The sequence below is a fragment of the Carassius gibelio genome, chromosome B4 (genome assembly GCF_023724105.1).
Source record: "Carassius gibelio isolate Cgi1373 ecotype wild population from Czech Republic chromosome B4, carGib1.2-hapl.c, whole genome shotgun sequence".
Taxonomy (NCBI): Eukaryota; Metazoa; Chordata; class Actinopteri; order Cypriniformes; family Cyprinidae; genus Carassius; species Carassius gibelio.
Genome location: NC_068399.1, coordinates 8,905,999 through 8,925,822, shown reverse-complemented (window position 1 = coordinate 8,925,822; position 19,824 = coordinate 8,905,999). Strand labels below are relative to the sequence as shown.

General features: G+C 36.7%; 1 protein-coding gene across 2 annotated transcripts in view; it reads left to right on the top strand.

Moving 5' to 3' along the window:
• The window catches only part of LOC127956420 (potassium voltage-gated channel subfamily A member 1-like), a 32,004-nt gene extending 13,081 nt beyond the window's left edge, over positions 1-18,923 (top strand). For both annotated transcript variants that reach the window (XR_008153557.1, XM_052554296.1), the window contains exon 2: positions 18,230-18,923. The gene's annotated coding sequence lies outside the window, so the exon portion shown is untranslated. The remainder of the gene's footprint in view (positions 1-18,229) is intronic.
• The last annotated feature ends 901 nt before the right edge of the window (positions 18,924-19,824 follow it).

Genomic DNA, 19,824 nt, shown 5'->3' with positions numbered 1-19,824 from the left:
AATTTATTAACTGAGCATACTGTGTGACCAGCGACAACTGTTTTAATCTCCCTGGAAATAACCTGAAATTTCCTATGTAAAGGATGTTGTCACATTTTCAACAAATATGTATAAAGGAATATTCATATGTATTCAAAATATACAAATGAAAACAACAAAATCAACCAACCAACCAATCAATCAGTAAATAAATAAATCAAATGCAATTGTTGTGACAAGTCCCCAAGGTTTTTTTTTTTTTTTTTTTTTTTTTTTTTTTTTTTTATAATAATTAGAAAAAACAAGATAGAATAGAAAAGGAAGAGAGATTGTCAAGTATTTTTTTATAAAAAATATTATTTATAATAAATAAAAAGAAAAGTAGGTAGAATAGAAATACAATGTAGATGGGTAGTGTTATATTTTGAAGTTTAAATTAAACAGAAAATAAGTAGTTAGAAATATAAATAGAATAGACAGTGCAAAAGTTAGTCTTTTTTATTAAACAAAAAAAGTAAATGTGCTAGTGTTAGAAGTGTAGATGGAAGAGATGCATCTTTAACATTTTTTGAAGATGACTAAAGACTAAAGATGCTCTGTTCAAGTTGGGCAGGTCATTCCACCAGCAGGAAACAGTTAAGGTAAAAGTCAGCGAAGGTGATTTTGTGACTCTTTGGGATGGCGCTATAATTCACTGTTCAGTTGAGGAACACATCCTTCTAGAGGTTACATACATCAGAAGTAGTAAATTAACTGCAGGTAAATGGGTATAGAGGCAGTTGTTGTTTTGCAGGCAAATAGCAATGACTTCAATTTTATGTGAGCAGCTTTTGGTAGCGAGTGCAATTTGATGAACAGAGGTGTCATAGCGTTGTGCGGATAGATGATAGTATCATAAGAGATATCGACGTAAGCAGATGTATCTGTCGATAGTCAAGACGTTATTAGGCTCATTCTCCTATTAATGTATTAAATAATAATAATCATTATTTTTATTATTATTTTTATTAGACAGCCTATTATATTTCGCTATCAAACTGCCCAGCTATTTCACTTCAGCACCGCATTTCCCACACACACACAAACACGTGCGCGCGCAAATGAGGATTATAGCCGGTAGCTGGTGAAGAAGTCTCTGTCTGCAAACAGACATACATCCTAGACCAAAAAATTACGCATAATGCAAATCTGCAGGACCTGACAGTTTAAACAGTGTAGTCTGTGAAATTTTGTTACGGTAAATAAAAGGTGTTATGGTGATGTGCATAGCTGGATATACAAATGGTGATGAAGTGATGGGTTTGCTTAAACCACAAGCAGTTCTTCATCCAGCAAGAAATGACTGTTAGACATGTTGAGATGTGAGCAGCTATTGTTAGATCATCGGGATGGAATTAGAGGTAGAGTTGAGTGTCATCATCTTAGCATTGATATGAAAAGCTATGTTTCTAAATGAAAAAAACCTCGTCATGCAATGTAGACAGACAAGAGAAGTGGTAAAATAACTGAGCCCTTAGGCACCCCAGTAGCTAGATGTTGTGACTTGGACACCTCAACCCTCCTAGACACCTTTAAGGACACATCTGAGAGGTAAGAATTGAACCCCTGGATTGAGGTTCCTGAGATGCCGTTTGCCAAGATGGTTGTCAGGAGTATCAGGTGGTTAACTGTGTCAATCCAGTGGTCAGATCCAGCAAGATAAGTACTGAATATATGGAATCCCCTCTTGCCAGTCTTAGGGCTTGAACAACTGAGAGCAGGGAGGTCTCAGTTCAATTTCCATTTCTGAAGCCAGACTGGTTGATCTTTAAGAGGTTGTTCTGTGTGAGAAGAGCAGAGACTTTTTTTCAAGACAATTGTTCAAGTGTTTTTTTTTTTTAATGAATGGAAGGGATACTGGTATATAGTTTTCTAAGAAACTTATGTTCACTTTTACACCCAACTGCAAATCACCTGCATTGCTTAATAAACATTTTTGTCACTACAGCTGCTCGGGTGTGAAGAAAATGGCAGAAAGTGTATATGACACGGCAGACATTGAAATATGGGGGTTGTCTCAATCAGCTTCCTTCTCCAGTAGTCAGGGCACTGATCAGGAGCCATTTTAAGGGCTGTCTCAATCGCGAATTCCTTCCAGTGCATTTGAATGTTTGCTCCCTGAAAAATCCCACAATGCATTGCAAAAACTAGGGCACATCCACGATCACTATGCTTCCTTACCAGAAATAACGTCACGTTTCTGTAGCGTGAAATATAAACCACACAAGCTAATTTGATAAATATGAAATGCAATAGAAGATCTGAAAAGGCAATCTAATCTAACACATCTAATTAACGTTTATATTTAATATTCGGCTAAAATGTTGACAGAAAATGTAACAAAACAATGTTTTAACCCTCTTTTAACTTGCCTCAAAGACAATTTAAAGTGTAACTAAACCCCTGATCCGAGCCTGACTCCACCCACTGACAATATTTGAAAAATGCTGAAAAGTGGGCAGATCACAGCGGAGATAGAGGGGACGAACCGAGGGCGGGGCTGAGCGAGAGCGGCGTGAACCTGAGACCCGCAGTGACAGATTGATTGACAGCTGCTGTCAGAGACGCTAAAATGGAGAGTGACTGTAATGACGCAAGTAGCTTTGCAACAGAGTGATCATTTGAAGTAGAGGACTTTTCTCACCTACCTTCACCTGAAGTGGAGGATGTGGATGTGTCTGTTCATATCAATATCGAGCCGCTGGCTCAAACTGCAGTCTTAACTCCCGCACCGCATCGCTTTTCAGCGCGAGCCGCGTGGAGAAGCCCATTTCCACCTCCATTGCGTTGGAGAAGCAATCCCGTGTAAAATGCAGTTTGCACACTTTTAAATCATACCCTATTTATTGCATCAAAGTTTGTTAATACTGTATTTGTGGGGTGGATAATTTTATAATTTGTTAATTATTCATGCAAACACACATATTGCCCACCAAACATGTTATTTTCAGATAGTCAAGATTACAAAATACATCAACTGACAATCAGCTCAGAAGGTCAAACGTTTGTCATAGCAGAAAATCCTACTATTTTAACATAGTATAAATAGAATCTATGGATATTTGCACTTAGTGTAAATAGCATATCACAAAAAAATGCTGCTATTTGCACTTAGTGTAAATAGCATATCACAATGGGGACCGTACTTCCTCGCACTTATGCTGCGGTGGTGGCCTCCACCAGCCGAACTGCCACACAGGTCGCTGCACCTCCACCGACTGAACCTCGCGCCAACACCACCCCTGTGATACAAGCAGTCAGTCAAAAACACACACAAATACAAACCTCTCCAACACTCTGTTTACCAGAAAAAGCAATCGTTAGCTCTACTCCACATAAAGGAGACTGGTCCTTTGAAGAGGAAGCACCACCCCGAGACTTACCAGAGACACTCCAGCCCATACAGGCTGAGGTGCCTCAACCCTGTGAACAGAGGAAGAGAAAACATAAGAGCCGCCACCCAAGTCCAGATGCGGAACCCTCTTTAATGATACCGCCACTCCAGAGCCGGGCCGAGACACAGAGGCCGGAAATCTCTGTTGTGGCCCCTTTAGCTCAGAGCCATCTTGTGACACCAGTGCCGGTCTTAATTCCTCCACGTCAGGAGAAAGAGCCACAAGTAAATGATAGGGTACCCACCCCTCAGGTTGAAGAGGCCACACCAGAGCCTAATGGTTCCCCACTCATCTCCCCTATGTTAGACACAGACCACAGATTGGTCCCCTCTTCCCCAGTGTCTACCCCAATTGTGTCTCAGATCAATCCCAATATAGTGGTATTCTTTTTTCTGACTACTCACCAACTCTGGCAAAACCACCTTCACCGCTCTCTGACTTCCTTCGGGAGTTTGAACGGATACCAAACCTGGTCCAACGACCAACCAGAGACATGGGGGATGAACAGGGTGAACCCAGCGTTCCAAGGCCCGCACCATCTCCTGAGGTTCTTGCGCCTAGGGAAAACATAAACACATCCAGACTGTCAACAGAAACTGACAGAAGTGAAACCCAAATGATTGAAAGTCTATCTACCAGTTCCCTTAATAGCCCGTTACGCCACATTTAAAAAAAAAAATAACTGGTAGATTGGAGCCTCACGTTAAAAAAGAGAATAGTCATCTTTGGGGACTCTAACCTCTCTAGACTTCCTCGCTATGAGGAACCCGATCTCCAAGTGGACAGTTTCCCTGGTGCTAAGTTCCAGCATGCATGCCATCTTTTAGAAAGGGCCACATTGGTCAGGGTACCTGAGAAAATCGTGCTGTCATTTGGCATTAACAATCCAAAACAGAGGTACAGAATGACAGCCATAACAGAAATTCAAAAGACCTACAAAACGGCGAAAAGGATTCTACCAAAGACAGAAATAGTTGTCCCCCTAATCAATTTCTCGAGAGCGTTCCCACAGACAGAGCAGGATATGTTGGAGCACATGAATAGCTTCATTAAAAAGAACTTTAACTTTATCCCGCTGCTGGCTTCTGCACATTTTCATGTGGAAAATGACGGGGTCCATTGGAGACCTGCCACGGCAAAAGCTCTCCTTCACATTTAAACTTGTAAACCCTGATAACCCAAAATGTGGTTCACACAAGCTCATTATTAACCTGTCAAAGTCCTTTGTGTTAACGGATGATCAAACCTCAGTCCTTAGAAGGGGCCACTCCTACATCCCCACCCCATAAAAATGTAGAAAAAAAGAATTTTTGGCCGACATGAAGGCATACCAACGCAGATTGAAATTAGAAAAAAATTTTGAGGGACAGAAAAATCAAAGAACCAGAGTACCGTTCACTCACCCCTCCAATTGGGAGCACGCGTTGTCTAGCCTGCCCAAAGAAATAGACAAAATCATTAAGACTGACAATTTTGCTTTCAAAAAGTTACACTGGGGCTTGGGTGTGACCCCCAATTTGACCCCAGGCGAGAGAAAAGCTCTGAATTACAACGCAACACAGAGATAGTAATTAAGCCAGCCGATAAGGGTAATGCTATCACCCACCTGAATTCACATCAGGAATCCAACAAAGTCAAATACAGTATGGACAGGTCAGAGGTCAACTTTTTGGATGTGGTCTCATATAAAGGACCCAAATTTGAAGAATCAGGACAGTTAGACTTCAAGGTTTACTTCAAAGACACAGACCAACATTCACTACTGCACAGAAAGTTTTCACCCAAAACACACCTTTAAAGGCATCATCAAATCACAACTTCTCAGATTCAAAAGAATCTGCTCACAGCCATCGTTTTGGAGGCAACGAACATCCTCTTCCGGGCCCTCAGCAGGCGTGATAAATCTCAGACTAATGCCGGCGATGCGATGTTGCCAGATGTTGCTATTAAAATAAACAAAAACCTATAAATAAATAAAATAAACCAAAATTATTCCAAATATTTTGGAAATTAGATAAGATAAAGTTATGGCTGACCCTAAACCGCAACTTCCAACTTTATTAACTTTCTAAAGTGTTAAATTTAGTGGAAAAACAAGTCAAAAAACGCTTATAATGGCTGGATCTCACACACAACACTCTGAAGACTTGTTCACTTCTGAAGTGTGTTTCAGCGATCATTTTCATACCACGGACGCTAAACATTATGAATTATACATGCAGATAGGGCTGGGCGATATGGCCAAAATTTAATATCCCAATATAGCTCATTTGATATCCCGATAACGATATACATAACGATATAGCAATTTTTCTATTAATTCAGTTTCTGAATAGTCTAGGGGAGAACTGGGGCGAAAGTAACACGGGACGAAAGTAACAAAGCGATTTTCTCCGAGCCTCTTTCTGCATTTGCATTCCCAGCTATGACAGCATGTTCAGCATGCAATCCTTGACGGAGCTGAGAAATATCATGTGATTTCCTCATCGTTTCCCGAAGTTAGGTCCGTAAAACTGTTTTCGAGTACAAAAAGTCAATTGTTGTAGCGGTAATTTTTTTTTATTAGTCGTGTTGTTTTTCTTGTTTTATGTGTCAAAGTAATGATCAATCTACAGGTTATTTAGTACTTTAACACATCCTAAAGTTTGCATTTTCAATTTTTTTTTATATAAAATTAAATCGAGTTTAAATGTCAGGAGTTCCTGTCAGGACGAAAGTAACAGTTGTTACTTTTGTCCCGCTACAGTCACAAAAAGTATTTATTTTGTTCCAGTGCAAGCTATATTGTGACTTTCTGCATCTTGCATCATTTCTTACAAATGTTTATGTCATATTATACCAAAAGAATATGTCTTAGTGAGGGTCAGAAAGACAGACAGAGGTCTGGTTTTATCCAGATGTTTTATAGAGGGTGTTTCTTGACATAGAGGAACATCTCTCTCTTGGCAGCTGCTACGTCACATTTATATTTAGGTTTTAGCCATATCTTAGCCTTTACACCTCCACCTGTGAATTTGCAGTGTTTCCAGATGTTTTAATGCACATTTTCAATTCATGCATAAAAACAACTGGATGGAAACATAAATAGGCCTACTGTTACATTATGTTTAGAGTTTTTTTATTATGCTAATGTGATTAAATTTTTATATTGTGCATTCTGTAGAATTTTTTTATTATTATATAAAAATACATTGAAATTTACAATTAAAAAAATACAGTCAGGTTTTAAGACATCTGATGAAACTTTAAAATGAAAATATGAAAATGTAATTTAATAATTTTTTTGCAAAGATAAAGGAAAAAATATGTTTGCAGTTATTTATTAACAAGGTCACAATCAGGTATACTTAAGAAAAATAAGAGTAACAGAAAAAAAATCTAGCTTATATTGTTGTGTTACTTTTGACCACCTGTGTGTTACTTTCGTCCCAACCGATGGGGTCGAAAGTAACAATGTTCAACTTATGTTCAAAGTGAAATTATACTGAAGTCTTTCTGCATTTCTACAAAATACCACCTGGTATTGTTAGACAACACTTCTGAGTTACTGGCCACAGCAGAAATATATCTCTGTATACAACATTATCTTTTAAAATGACACTTTCGCCCCTGCTCTCCCCTATATAAAATTGCAATGTGCAAATGCAGTTTGAAATTATATACAACACAAATAAAGGTAGTATGGACTAAATATTTATTTTATTTAGAACCTTTTTTTCAAGCAAGACTGTTGGTCATGTTAACACCTGTCATTAAAATATTTCAACCCGCTATTATCGACCGTGTAGATATGCTTGGCAACAGCAGAAGTGATCTCCTTCCATCTGCGGGAGCTATGGCTATATGGTGTGCCACGGGTAAAAGCCTGTGGAGCTGTTCACATATTTCGTATTTTGCGCACTCAAGTTCGTTATTTCCAATGTAGGCGCGTGGTATGCGCGGTCATAATGGAAGCGCGGTGCAATGCGCCCGTTTTTTCCAGGCGCGTCTGCACCGCATCGAGTTAAAAACATTTCAACTTTTTCATCCGTTTTAGGCATCCATGCAACAGAAGTCGCCCCTCTTAGGTACTAGCTCCTCGGTTTGGGTTGGCTGGTCATCTTGTTGAGAATTACCCTGGTCTATAAAATTCTGCCGTAAACGCCTTATCGTAGCGTAAACGATAGAGCCTTATATAAAACGATAGACATTTTCTATCATCCAGACGATATATTTCGTCATATAGCCCAGCCCTACATGCAGACATTCATATGAGGAGTCTAGCTGCAAATTAGTCAATCATAGAACAGATTTTTTTTTTGAATATGAAAAATTTACAGAGGTCCAGATCTCAGTGACCTCATAAGCTGGCCACTTATATTTGTGACCCTGGAGCACAAAACCAGTCTTAAGTTGCTGGTGGATATTTTTAGCAATAGCCTAAAAACATTGTATGGATGAAAATGACAGATTTTTCTTTTATGCCAAAAATCATTACGATATTAAGTAAAGATCATGTATAAAAATGTATTTTTTGATTCGTAATATGTATTGCTAAAAATTAATTTGGACAAATGCACAAATGCTTCAAATGCACTTTCTCAGAATTTAGATTTTTTTTTTGCATCCGAAGATTACAGATTTTCAAATAGCTGTATCTCAGCCAAATATTATCCATATCCAATTCAGCTGTATTTTAAAAAAAAACAAATTTTATTGTCTATTGTTTAGACTATGTTTTTCCAAATGGTAAAATTGTTCACTAACTTAGCTTTTGTTCGCAAGTATCTGATGTGATAAATGTTTTAATGCGGTATACCGGCTATTGGTGTTCACAATCGCCTGAGGTGTAAATGTATCAGAAAGCTGTAAATGTCACAGATAAGTGGCCCATCGACAGAAATATATGCACGTCCATTCTTATCAGTAATACAATATATTATCAGTTTACTATTTACTTTTTTTACTATTTTTTTTTTTACCCTGATTGTGTCTTCTGTGTTAAGTGTAATATATTCTAAATAAACTACAAACAAAAAATATACAAACAAGTGAGCAAACAAGATGATTTTCACATAGTTTTGAAAAAAAAAAACCTGTGAAACAATGTTCTGTATTGTTTTACGGCCTTATTCAAGTGATTTAAAACATTTTGTTTTTCACTAACCATGCATAAACGTTGATTTCTCAAAAACACAATCATGTACATACATGCTGCTCACATACTATTGTTGCCCACTGGATTACAGTGTTATTAGAGTTTAACCATTAATATGTTTTTAAGGTACTGAAAACAACACAAATGCAACACAGTCTCACTCCAACTCGTCATATATTGACGTTTGGTCAGGACAGTTTTTCAAAGCACAGGGTACTCTATTGTTTTCGGCTGTTTGTCTTAATTTAATGGTTTTCATGCATTGTATTAAATATAAATAATTTTATATAAATGTATTCTTTTATTGGAGCATGTAACCCCACCCCAACCCTAAACCTACCCACTTTTGAACAGTAAAAAACATGTAAAAGGCAAATAAAAGTACAGTCACAGGTATTTATTGCAAAAAAAACCAACCATAAACAAGCAGTATAAAAGCATTACAAGCATGTTGTTGGTAGATTTAGGGGCAGGGGTTTGTTTACCTGCTCATAAATGTGTAAATAGTGTAATATAAATAAATCTGTTGTGACTGTTTACATTGAAAAATCACACCCCAACATATATGCAATAATGGCAATATTATTGCCCAATACATGATTTAATCATGGCGATAAGCATTTTGCTTCAGCATATTGATGCTAAGGGTTTCTTATTTAAAGCAATGGAGGACCCTGCATATCTAAAAATTTATGCTAAAGGGGTACTCTGTAAATCAAAAAGCGATGCCAAAGTGTCCTGACCAAGCGTCAATATATGATGAGTTGGAGTGAGACTGTGTTGTTCAGGGCATGTCAAAACTTCTCCAGTGGCCCAAAACAACCTCAGACCCCAGAGGGTTAAAGAAAATAAAAATAATATCAAAATGAGATTGGACCTGCCGGTTAATTAATTAATTCTAGCGATGACGTTGTACTATGTTGTCCGTTGACATTGTACAAAGTCGAGTACACTCGAATTTGAGTGATCACTGTCCCAACGTTCAGTGAGCTAGGGAACTTACCAGTGAAACCGAATTCATGATTGAGATGCACCGATGGTAATACATGAAGAGGCCTTGACAGTATGACGCCATACTGCTTAGAAAATCTAAATAACTTGATAATTGAGACTGAAGTGAATGGATTTATTGTTTTGTTTTTTTTCTAAGGTGGTTGTGTCCACACACTAAGGCACATTTATATGCAAACACCATGCAAAAGTGCATTTTGCATCCCATGTTCCCTTTGAGGTCATATGCGGTTTCTTAGGTGTGTTTCTTGGCAGTTAGAATTTCTTACTTTTGAAAAGTCCTAAAGTCTCTATGACATTCTAACAAACTGCCAGCAATATTTCTTGAAATGCACTTCATATTATGTTTTGTCAATTGTGTTGCTAGTGTAGATCCTTTGGGAAGCAGACAGATTTATGCCGCTTTAAACATAAAGAGCATAAAGTCGAATGCATGTCTACCTAGTTCAATTTCAAGTCAAGTCTGTGCGAGAATACAATTCTGTGAAAACAACAAACAGATAAAGACCAAGACCAAATTTAGATTTGCCAGCCTATGAATATCCTTTCTATTCTTCACAATACAGTTAGTTATGAATTGAACTGCACAAAAACTACACCCAGTGCGCAACAGATTTAATACAGTAAAATGTTTTATTCATAGCCACACAACAAAAATATTGAAGAAAGTTTCAAATATGAATTAATGCACAGACCGTTACCCCCAAATTCCCATCAATTGAATACATTACTCTAAGTTTTAATTATTATTGTTGTTGTTATTCTTATCATTGTTATTATTTTATATTTCTACACACACACACATATTATATATATATATATATATATATATATATATATATATATATATATATATATATATATATATATACAGTATATATACATTAAATTTCTCTGCCTACAGCCCGAGGTGCTGGGACAGGCTCCATAATCATAGAGTACATAGGTTTTATCCAGAATAACTGGATGGATAATAACATAAATCCAAAATTTTTAACAATCTATCATCTTCTAAAAATTTTTGCACAGTATTATTTGTCATTTTTTGTTTGATTTTGGGGTGAAATGTGCCTAGCATGTTATAAGCAGGTGGGTTTTATGCTTCAGAAGATATACCCAAACATCCCTGATAATGGAATATTAAGGAAAATCATTTATTACAGAACACTTTTGTGTTGTTTGACTCAAAACATTGTGGTTGAGTAATAGTCCAGTGTGAATAATGTCATGTTGTGATATGACACAAGCCCACTCCACTTAAGTCCACCCACATACTCTACAGCACAGCAATCACACAAAACACTTGAAAAAGCTCTTCTGACTGCATGTACCAAAACACAGAGAAGCACATACGGCATTTAAAACACACAAACAAAGCTCATTTATATCACATGCCTTATAGTGACAACCCAAACTTCTAAAGTTAGGCTCCTGACAACATGTTGTTTTCCCTGGACAGAGAACACGTGTGTCTTATACACACACACACAAATATATATATATACACACACAAATCATATATATACACACACAAATATATATGAGAAAAAAACAAACAAAAAAAAAACTTTTTCCAAGATGGCAGCATCATCCATAGTCATGTACTTGGAGGGCTGTATTCACCAGCTGAGCACTTCTTCCCAGATGAATGGGAATGCTGGTGGATAGCTTTTCAAAGTGTTATAGACCTGATTGAAACCAAGTGTTGTCAATCGTTTAAACTCAGCATTGACAGATAAAACAGCCATGATTTCACGGTTTTCCAATTCTTCCCAAAGATGTTCAATAGAAGTAGTTTAGGCCATATAATGTAGATCATATGCAAATGTTTTTCCTAAAAGCACGTCAATAAATACTGACCTTAGTCGTGCAGCCCAAAGAGATGCATTTCTACCATTCCATTGGAGATTTCCCATAAAGCTGTCTTTAATCTGCTTTGCATCATTAAATGGAGGTTACATTAATGCTGCAGAGTCCAGGGAAAATAAGTCTGTGGACGCTGCCATTTCAATTTTAATATAGAGTACACAGCTCATCTGCCTTCCATAGGCGCATGTAGATGGCAGTAGTTGACAGGCTTGGTAGAGTCAGAGCACTCTGAATCAAATTCAAATCAAATGTCTTTATTTTATTCTTTTCTACAGTCTTCTCAAAATAAGTTTTGTGTCCACCACAATAACAAAGTCATGAAAATACATAAATGAGAGGACACTGTTTATTGTCAGCTCACATAGACATAATACTTCAGTATGCAAACTTATAGTGGAGTTTCCAGTTAAAGCAGATGGGGACTATGGGAAAACAAGATTTGAAGAGTTATATAGTGCCACCTAGTGGATATAGTCAAAACTTCAGTAGACAATGTGAAAGTGACGTGACAGATAGCCTGCTTACTTTAAAAACGTTCAGTTGATTTTAGCCAATCCTTGCCTACATCTACTTAACTCTGACTAGCAAACTACTACTACAAACTATGAATACATTGGTTAGCTACATTCATGTTTTTGTCACCTAATTTTTATAAGAATATTAATTTATTTTAAATTATTTTTATGATACAAAAGGTTGTCAATTTGTTATGCAACATAAAGTGGTAATCATTAAAATAAAATAAAATAAAAGTTATTTTCTATAACGATGGAATCTTTCAAATGGAAGGGCTATGTGTAGATTATCTGTCATGTTCATTAAATCAACACAACATGCAGTATATGCAAACCAGCAAATACATAAAGTCTGGTCCACTGTGCTTCTTATTATCTGTAAATTATCTGAAGACAAGTACTGCCCCAACAGTTCATGTTCTTATTCAACCTCAAACCTTACAAACATAACTAGCTCCAGGGAAATCTGTATACATAACTTCCGGAATGTTTTGTTATGTCAGATAGTCAGATTGGAGACTGTGATTTTACACAGCTCTTGTCATTTTTTACATGACATATGCATTATTAAATGCTCTTTGAATAGACTGCGGGTGGTCCCTGGGTTGACTAGCTGATGCTGAAAAGGGGGCAAAAATAAAATAAAAATTACAGACATTTCATGTAGCATTTTTGCAAATAGTCCCTCCTATTATAAAAATTTAACATTTCTTAAAATCGTGTCATACGGTAATTGACATCATTAAAAAAAAATGTTACAGGATGGCAGTAAAAACCTAATAATCTCTTACAATGTTCTCAGTTTTTACACATATTTAGTATTAGCTGCATTCATCAAGTTCAAAAATGCAACCCTCTCATTTTAAGAAATGATTATGACCAAACAAATAAATTAATTAAATTTAATTAAAGGCAAATAAACATTTATTAACAACTCCCAATCAATGTTAAGTCACAAACTCTCTAACCCCTACAAAATGAGTTTAATTTAATCTGTTATTTATACTGGTACATAAATGTTTTAAATGTGTCTACTTAATTTCTAGAGGTGTTCCTCAGGTTCTGGTTCTGGGTCCACTTCTCTTTTTAAGGTATACGTATCCCATGTCAGATTATTGGCAGCATGTCTTAAATTTCAAATGTAAGAGACACCCAAGGCTAAATTAGGCTACGTTCACACTGCAGCCTGAAACGACCCAATTCCGATTTTTTTGCCCCTATGCGACCTGTATCTGAGAAAACCTTCTTTTTAATTTTCTTCTTAAATCGAGAAGATTGTAATTGTGCTGGCTCCGTGGTGAAATAACTTTAATATTGCAAAAAGAGCTCCGCTGTTGACTACACTGTTGTTGACATCCATGTTTAACGTTTGCTACTTCGGCTAACAACGAGTGATGTCCTTCACCGTTGAGTACTCTTCTGCGCATGCAGGTCACTTCTGGGTCATTTCACGTTCACACAAGAGATCACAAAAGGTCGCATTTAATTGGAAATGTGAACAGCCTTGCAAAAAAATCAAATTTTTTCAAAAAATCGGAATTGAGCATTAAGCCCTGCGGTGTGAACGTAGCCTTAGGTATGTTTATATGCACTAATTTTCCTCAGTCGGAATGAATCCAGTCCAATTTCAAATTCTGAAAGTTCTGTTTAATTGAACCCTAAACGCTGCAATCCATTTCAAACTTTCTATTACATGTGCATTACACCTATTCCAAACAAACTTTAATGCATGCTTAATGCTTTACCACCGCATGGACATAAACACATTCATATCATGTAAGCATATGAATCAATGCACTCTGCATTTATTCCCATTGATCTAATAATTTCAAGTATATACCTCTCTTTTCAATCCATTGAAATTTCATTTGATGAATTTCAGTCATAATTCTTGAGTTGTTTACATGAAAGCATTCAAACTCTGAAGTTTTAATTTATTTACATTTAAATTTTATTTTATTTACACTGACTTCATTTTTGGGAGTTTCAAGTGCCAGGAGCTCAGTGGATTCTATAGGCTTTGGTGGACATGTGCCTTCTGTGCTGTCAGAGTGTTTATGTGCATGTGTCCACTGAAGCAGTGTAAACTAACTAGAATACTCAGTGAAGCAGAATTTGACAACAAGAATCTCATGGGAGAGAGAAGGAAAAATATATATTTTACCTGTGTGATGTTTTTGACCAATTTATATTCAAATCTGAGATTGTGTACAATTAACGTAAAAGATTCACTTGAATGGAATCAAAACGGTCCACATTATTTCATCACTGTCTATTTTGTCTTTGTCTATGGTCTGAAAATATTTCACCAGTGATTTAGCAAAGGAATTGTTGCTGTATAATGACAATGTAATTTTTGTAATTACTCCTCTTCAGTGCAAATATTGTGAGAATTTCTTCAATCATAGTTTGCAACATCTATTGTAGACTGTAGACACTCACCTTTCTGTGCGTGTGCGGTACACATGAGCAGTGCTTCACAGAGGAACAGCTGTTCTCATCCTGAAATAAGGGATTTCTCTTTTGGTGAAGATGAATGAGATGACAGCGTGTGAGAACATTGTTCTCTTCAGACTCAGTGACCTGAGAACAAGTGAATAAAAGACCTTTATTTCTAAGACCTGTGTTGAACAGCAGACTCAGACCAGCATTGTAGATGATGATGATGGTGATGATGATCTGGAGCAGAGGGCCAATAGGATTAGGCAGAATGTGAATGAAAATGCAGTAAGTGACCAGATTCCAGTCAAAGAGGAGGAACTGAGTAGCAGTCCTCAGACCCAGACAGTTGAAGCTATGCCTGAGCCCACAAGGTATCCTCCTAGAGAGAGGAGGAGGCCAGCCTATCTCCATGACTATGTTTCTCAACAGGCATCTGATGAGGAAACTGATCAGGTACAGATTAACATAGATTACTGTTATAGAGTGACATGTAACATACCTGTAACTTTCACAGAAGCTGTAACCTCAGATAGATCAAAAGAGTGGGTTGCTGCGATGGATGAGGAGATGCAGTCACTTATAGAGAATAACACATTTACCCTAAGTAGCTTGCCAGAGGGTAAGACGGTAGTGGGGGGTAGATGGGTTTATGCAATCAAGAACAACATAGATGGATCTGAAAAGTGCAAAGCACGTTATGTGGCAAAAGGATACAGTCAGGAGAGAGGTGTAGATTATGAGGAGACATTTTCCCCTACAGCTAATTTGACGAGTATCAGAGTGATAATGCAAAAAGCAGCACAAGAAAACCTGATTTTGCACCAAATGGATGTTAAAACTGCCTATTTGAATGCACCAATAGACCATGAAATATACATGGAACAGCCAGAGGGCTATGAGGTGAAATCTGACACAAATGAGAAAATTGTTTTGTAAATTGGAAAGATCACTGTATGGATTAAAACAATCTGGCAGAAATTGGAACAAATTGCTGCATGAGTACCTAACCAAAAACCACTTTGAGCAGAATCAAGCTGATCACTGTGTTTGCACATGGGAAACGGAAAATGAAAAGGTGATAATTGTAATATGGGTTGATGATTTGTTGATTGCTGCACGTGATGTAAATGTACTCAGAAATGTGAAGGACATGATTACAGAAAGATTCAAAATGAAGGACTTGGGCAAATTAAGGCATTTTTTGGGTATTGATTTTAATCAAAGTGATAACTGTGTGAGAATGTCACAAACAAAATATGCGGGAAAAATATTGAAAAGGTTTAACATGCAGGATTGCAAACCTAGATCGACACCTTGTGAACAAAAATTAGACTATACTAATGGTGCTGAAAAGATGACTGATGTGAGAAAATATAGAGAGGCAGTTGGAAGCCTTCTTTATCTGACCATTTGTACTAGACCTGATTTAAGTTTTGTGGTATGCAAACTGGCACAGTATTTCACAGAGCCAACTGTTGAGCAATGGGCCACAGTTAAACATGTACTGAGGTATCTTAAAGGTACAATTGACAAAGAGCTGTGTTACAGAAAATGTAATGAGACACTGGGAATAAGAGCATACTGTGATGCAGATTGGGCGGCTAGTAGTGATAGACGTAGTACAACAGGCTATTGTGTAAGCCTAACCAAATGTGGTGCTTTGATTTCATGGAGGACCAAGAAACAGCCCACTGTCGCACTGTCCACTTTTGAGGCAGAATATATATCACTAGCCACAACCATACAAGAGTGTCTCTATCTTAAACAGCTGTTAAACAATCTTGACAAATGTCAGTACTCCCCACCTAAGGTATATGAAGATAACCAAGGTACAATAGCTTTAGCAAAAAATCCTGTAAGCAGGCAAAGATGCAAACATGTAGGCATCAAGTATCATTTTATTAGGTCTACTGTAAATAATGGTGTAATTATGTTAGAATATTGTCCAACTAATGAGATGGTAGCAGATGTATTGACAAAGCCTGCAACCAAGTGTAAGTTGATGAAGTTTGCTGCATTTATTTTTGGAAAATGATGTTACATATATTAACAATGTGAGAGCAAGTGGGGGTGTTAACTATGTGCTCTCAAACTGTAGTTTTGTTTTTGTTTTGTTTATTTGATTGAATGATGGAACAACTGTGATTGATTGTTAATGTGGGTGTGTACCTGTAATGTTTCAATAAAAATCACCTTGAGTGAGCGCAGCTGTTGCTGTGCGTTCGAAGTCAGTCAAGTCGTTGCGTCGACTCTGTTAACAGAAACGCAGTACAGTACTATTGTGTGGCCCTGGGCTGCTTTCATGTAGAATAATATTTGTGATAAAGAATTTGCTAAATCTTACAGAACATATTGGTCGCCAAATTCAAGAGGTACTATATTCGACTTTTTCCAGTCTCCAGTCTCTTCGGAGGCATCAGTTCATATCCCACCGCTACAGGACAGTCTTTGTGTGTTCCTGTGGCTCAGTGGTAAAGCATTACGTTAGCAGTGCAAAAGGGGTGGGTTAGATTCCAAGAGAACACGTTAGGTAAAAAATGTTAGCCACAATGCATTGTAAGTGTCTGCTAAATGCATAAATTACATTTTTGTTTAAATTATATTTTTTCCTACAACTTTGAACCTGTTAATCAGAAACTGCCAATAAACTTCAGATGTTGAATCTGTGTTGTTTAATCTGCAGGTTGTCTGTTCCACGTCCATCTGCGCCATTTTGGAATTGAACTCTCGCGCTAATTTGACCTGTTAATAAATCTTGCCCTAAGCCTGATCATATCCAGTGCATTTTTTATTCAAGCCATAAAGATGGACCAAGGAAAGTATTTCAGATTAAGTAATAAATGAGGAAAGGGACTGGCTATAAATAAGAACATGAGGAATGTAGCTGCATGCAGGAGAAGAAGATCAGAAGTGTATCAATGAGTGACTGGGGTGTGCAAGTGTATCCCCGATGGATCAGGCCCGCAGGCCTTCTGCATATGCTGTGCAGGATTACACTGATCCAACTTAATACTTAAGACCAAGGCATCATTCAGAACTACAGCCACCATCTGGCACCGCTGCCCACCCGAGCAGCCCATCAGATTATTTTTGAGGAAGATTCCAAGAGCGGGTGTGTGCCGCACTCTCTAATACTTCAGATGTGCACTGCTCGGCTGGCCTCACAACACACCCATGACTAAATTATTTAATCGAGGTGGTGGTCAGTGCACTTATCTGTCACACAATTGCACTGATCTGCACTGAAATAAGCCATAGGCTAGCCTGTTGAATGGGTCTAAGCTCAGAGGGGATACTCTATTAAGTCTTACGCTGCATAAAATCATTACATTTTCTAAATTAATGTCATGTATACCAGTAAATACTTTTTTTTTTTATTGCATGAGATAAGACTTGTTTTCAGACTGTATATCTTATGTTTATTTTTGCTACTTCCTTGCTTCTGTTTTCTTTTTTTTTATTAAATTATTTTATTTTCTTTCTTTCTTGTAAAGCTGGACATATATATATCTCAGAATGTGAGCAAACTTTTTCAGGATTTAATGGTGGTGTCAAGTTTTTAATTAAAACAAGTTCCTGGAAATGTTCACCTGATAAAGAAGGTCACTGTTCACAAATGCTTGTATTTTTTTCACAGACACACACAAACTGGTGAACATCAGCTAAAATCCTTTGTTCCAAATCAATTCCCACTGTAGGTCATGTACTTGCCATCAGCTTATAGCTGTCTGTAGACAGAATTATATCTCCAACAGAGAAAAAAAAGAGAATTTCAAAGATAACTTTAAATGATGACAATAATAATAATAATGTTTTTCTTTTTAAATATTTCTCTGTCACAGATCCCAGAAGAGGAGCCATAATCATGACACCAGAATCTTCAGACCTTCTGAAAACCTCTGCAGAAACCTGTGCCTTCAAACCCTGTGTATTCATCATTTTTGTATGGGACCAGCATATTATAACTTCTGACAGACACCTTTATGAACTGAACAGGTAAAAGTAAAAGTGGTAAAGGTGGTTTTTGAAGCCATGGAGTTTGTGTAGAACAAACATTTCTAAGAGGGAATTAATCCCACTCTGTGCAATATTAGCCTGTTTTAGAGTGACGTTCATGTGTACGTTGATTTTGGATAACTATGTTCAGGTTTTTTTTAAGCTTTTTTTTTTTTAAGCTTTTCCTGATATATATTTTTCTAAAACAATATTATTCTCCAACAAAACAGACACCTATGAACACTGCGAGATTAGTTTTAGTATTAACAATAATATTGTTAGGCAAAGAAAATCCCCCCTTTCTTAGACAGGGGAAAAGCCATAGTACCTCTCATCAACAACAGTGATGGTGTTTAGAATCGCATTTGCTGAAATTGTGTCACATATGTGTGCACAATAATTTTATTTGCTGTACACTTGAGTGCTTATCTAATATTATAATATTAGAAATAAATATTTGTATTAGTGCTGTCAAACGAATAATAACATCCAAAATAAAACAATAATGTATGTGTTTGTGCTGTCCATTTATTATTATTTTTCTAAATACATACACATATAGTATATTTTTCATTATATTTACATTTATATTTATAATCTTATAATTTATATTTAAAATGTAAAAATAAATTATTTTTCTTATATATATGCATGTGTGTGTATTTATATATAGTACATAATACATATACACAGTACAAACACATTTATTATGAAAATAAAAACATTTATATTGGATGTGATTAATCGCGATTAAACATTTGACAACACTAATTCATATATATATATATGATTGATTTTATTTTGGAATATACTTCAAAATATAAAGAACATGTTTTGATATTTGGATCCAATTTGTATGTATTTATAAACATATTATTATTATTATTTATATATTTTTATTCATTATTTATAATTTTTATCATAATTACCATGTTTCAAATCAACAGCTTTTATTTACTTAATGTGTGCTTTTTCAAACAGTATGTTAAGGTTTCAAAATGCACATGTAGGAAATGTAAAAATGTTAGTTCCTTCACATCAGTGAAGTCTAAGGCACTAGCCATGCAAGGCCTAATGCAGGAGTTACAGCCAAAAAAAGAAATCAAAAATGTTACTCAAGCCCCTTTCACACTGCACATCGGACCCGCAATATTTCTGGAACCTTCTGTGTGAAAGCAATCACGTACCGGGATTGATTACCGACTTGAACCCGGGTCGAGGACATAGTAACATTGCGGGGTTCGACCTGGGACGAGCGCTGTGTGAACAAAAGCTAGGTCTAATGCCGTGTCGAAGTGATGACGCGCGTTATCGCGCGACTCTTTTACCAGCTGTTTTGAAGGAAGATCAACGTTCGCGACGAAAACATATGTGCAAACTGTAATGAAGCAGAGATCAGTTAGTTCCTCACTTTCTGCGCTGACGCCGAGATCATTCGCTG